The 3,981-nt window shown below is 33.8% G+C and overlaps 1 protein-coding gene across 1 annotated transcript in view; it reads right to left on the reverse strand.

Annotated features, from left to right (window-relative positions):
- The window catches only part of LOC107661906 (probable G-protein coupled receptor 158), a 26,457-nt gene that overhangs the window by 17,735 nt on the left and 4,741 nt on the right, over window positions 1–3,981 (reverse strand). The window lies entirely within an intron of this gene.

Genomic DNA, 3,981 nt, shown 5'->3' on the forward strand with positions numbered 1-3,981 from the left:
CGATATGGCTAGGAACTATACTCTCATTCCGGCGTAATAATCAAGGAACTTTGCTGCCGTACCATGGGTGCAGCAGGCGCAATGATATTACGCAGTGCCTGAAAATAGTCCCAGCTAGGTAACTTCCAATAAGCCTATTTTCAGGCGCTAAAACTCAACTGTTTAACTCTAGGGGAGTTGGAAAATTAGCCTATTTTCAAAAATAGTGGAGTGTTCCTTTAAGTGCTTAACTCTCTGAAATTCAAAATAGAATATCTGATATTTGTATGAACTATATCCACCTTTTTCTTCAAAGTGGAAGTAAGCCTATGCGCGAGACTTCTGGTTGATTAGCCACTAATAACGAGTAAAACTGTTTGCACTACAAACCAGTGTGTTCATAATTAAGATAATACCTTAAAATAATATGGTAAGACACACCCATTTTCAATATCAAGCAGCCAAAACGAGCTGTTTTGTACAGCTAAAAATAGCTGGACGCAGATGAGACCGGATGCCAGACCCATAAAATGTACAAATGGCCACACCCACTCTTACAGGAAGAAAAAGTTGGATATGTAACATATAATCAGCTTTATTTTTAAATGAATTCAAAATGATTGTTTCCCATTCACTCTTGAATGGTTTCACCCATGATGCACTGTAAAAAAAATATATATTTTTTTTTTAAGTAGTAAATGAAACAAACACTATTGGAGTGCATTTTACAATAAAAAAATGTCTACTTTCTACTTGAAATTTCACATTTAATTCAGAGTGTTACCTACCAATTCTTTGTAATCATTTCAGAAATGTATTCACAATTGAAAATTGCTAACATTTTCCAAGTAAATTTGAAAAAAATACAAAAATATTTTTTCAAAGTAAATCCTACACAATTTTTTTTGTGTACCATAACTAAATTATCTTAATTATAATAAATATTATAATATCATAACTTAATACAACATATATTATTTTTTCAAAACAGAGAGGAATGAAGTTCAAGTGTCAAATATGGTTTGAAATCAAAATACACATTTCATAGAATAATTACTGGAAAAAGTAAATGTTTTTTTTTTGTTTGTTTTTTTTGCAAAAGATCAGTATAAATAGGTCCTTGAAATAATTGCAGGTTACCACTTTTTTTTAAATACAAATTGACTGGTATATTGACTATAAAAATAGAACATACAATTTTTTGGGGGGTTTTTGTCTTGTTTGCAGTTTCTTATTAACTCCTGGTGTCCTCTACATAGAAAATATCATAAAATATTAATTAAAAAATACATTTTCCCCAACCATTTGTTTATTATGCTCCAAACAATGTAATAATGTTAAAAAGAAAAAAAAGATGCTTTTTTTCTATGCTTCTCAGGACGATATGAAAACATTCCTCAGAAAATAAAACTACTGCAATTTCTTTGAAAGAATGCAGAATGGTCAACTTGTTAGATACAAAACAAACCGCCAAGCATCCAATAGTTTCTGCAATTTCACTTTTCTTTGGTGCAAAACTCATTATCATTATGAGCTGCACGCTACACTTTGCAAGGGCATTTCAATTGCTCTTCCCCAGGGAATGAGATGAGCCATCATTAGATTGAATGTTTTTATCAACTCTGCAAGGCCATATTCAATCTGATTTGCAAATGCTGCTGGTTGTATGATGTAAGATTTTCATGTAAGCGTTCTCGCTTTCTGACTTGGAGGGAAAAGCCAGCCCTCTGGTTCATTACGTGAAAATGAGAGTTGTTGGCTTTTACTCCAGATAGAGGTCCATTAGAGGGGCTTCTCTTTCAACGTCCCATAAGTCATGTTATCTGAGACCCGTGGACCAGGCTGTTCCATATCGACTCCATGTTCTCTCATAATCTTTGCGACTTTTTTATATCACAAAGAGGATGGTGTCTGTTATAAAGGCACAATGTAACATAAAACTAACATACTTACTATGTCCCTGTTGAAATTAATGAAGAACCACATCAGTCTCCAGCATCTAATTCAACTAACTCTAGAATCAATGCGCTGCTGTAAATGAACCTCTCCTTTCCATTTCCTGCCTGACAACAGCATGAGAGATGAGACCTGAAGAGCATGTGCCGCAAAATGAGAGACAGCACCACACATTTCTGTTGCTCATACAGTACTGCATAGTGTGGAAGCTTGTTTCCGACACTGAATAAAAAATTAAAAAAAAGATATCAGAATCTTTATCTCAGAATTCTGACTTTTTGCTCAGAAAAAGTGTGCAGTGTGAGCTATGAAGTCAGAATTGCAAGATAAAAACTCGCAGTTCTGCTTTTTCTCTGTTTATATCTCACAATTCAGAAAATAAGAATTGTGAGATGTAAACATGCAATTGTGAGTTATAAAGTCAGAATTGTGAAATATAGAGATTGTAAGAAAATACCCCATTTATTATTTGCCTAATAAATGACAATACAATTTGTAGGTTTAAACATATTCCTAAAATATTTGTGTTTTCTCTTTATTATGACATGCGGTCTAGACATTTTAGCACTGTTTATGTATCGAACACAACTGCTGAAAAGTTTGAAAGTTTGAAAAGTTTTTTTTTTCAGCTGTTCAGCAAGGATGCACTGAATGTCAAAAGTCAATGTATCATGGTTTTCTCAAAAATACTAAGCAGCACAACTGTGTTAAACTGATAATAATCAGAAATGTTTCTTGAGCAGCAAATCAGCATATCAGAATGATTTCTGAAGATCATGTGACACTGAAGACAAATTCAGTTTTGCATCACAGCAATAAATCACATTTTAAAATATATTCAAATAGAAAACAGTTATTTCAAAATTGTAATAATATTTCACAATATTCTGTTTTTATAGCATTTTTGATCAAATAAATGCAGGCTTAGTGAGCATAAGAGTCTTCAATAAATTAAAAAATTTTACATAGTTCAAACTTTTTATATAAATATTGTTATTCATTTTCTTATTTAATATTTCTTATTAATTTGTGAACAATTTAAGTGCTTGCTCCTCTGAAACTTCAACAACAGTTTCACACTGCAGGCTTTAATTAAAGGTTTCATTCTTATGAATGGATACATTTGTTCCTGTCGCTTTGACTGAGTTCTCTTTTTTGATTTTCATTTCATTTGGTGGCAGAGTCTGGAGCCGCAGGGGAATGATGCTGATTGTTATTTGCATGAGCCCCCAAATCTCTCCTCTCTGCTCATTTCTTCCCGTTTCATTTTCGACTCCAGCGAAGGCCCAAAGGCAGAAGCCATCTGTCTGCTGAGATGTGAAACAAACACCTGCAGATAGCTGGAGCTGCCAGCACTCTCTTATCTTTAGGCAAAGAAAATGGAGCATGAGCGCGAGAGAGAGAAAGAGAGAGAGTCACGGAGAAATGTGAGAATTATCTGCTCAACGCACTGCTCTTTCAAGTTGAGGGATGTTAACAATGTTTACAATCCTGTTCTCAAACTCTATTACAATGTCTTGATAATCAAACGTATAAATAACTTAAATAAGGATAAAAATAACTGATGTGAAACATACTGCAAGAAAAATGAGAAGAGCAATCATAGGTTTTCACACTAAAACCAACCCGATCTCATGAAAGTGCGTATAAATAGTACGCCAAATAAAAACGAAAACTCGTGGTATTGATACGCAAAAATGGACTTTGGCGTGTATATGCTACGCGATGTTTAGGTTTAGGGTTGTTGATTTGATCTATTAGATGAAATTACGGTGGCTGAGAAGTGCAAAACAAATCACAATTCTGAAAACAAAATAACAAATTACAAACGCAAATGCAAATGCAAGTCTAAAAAACAAAATAACAAAAAAAATACGGAGTGTCTATTTACATTTAGTTAAAAGTAGTTGTAAATCATCAGCTCTAGTGGCGCAGATAGATAAGTGCGTGTCGTTGGCTTTTTGACGCGATCAACCCGAGTTCGATCCCGTCTTTTGCCGAACTTTTTTTTCCTCCCTTTTCAAATCTCGTATTAGCAATGGATTC

The sequence above is a fragment of the Sinocyclocheilus anshuiensis genome, unplaced genomic scaffold, assembly GCF_001515605.1.
Source record: "Sinocyclocheilus anshuiensis isolate Anshui unplaced genomic scaffold, SAMN03320099.WGS_v1.1 scaffold723, whole genome shotgun sequence".
Taxonomy (NCBI): Eukaryota; Metazoa; Chordata; class Actinopteri; order Cypriniformes; family Cyprinidae; genus Sinocyclocheilus; species Sinocyclocheilus anshuiensis.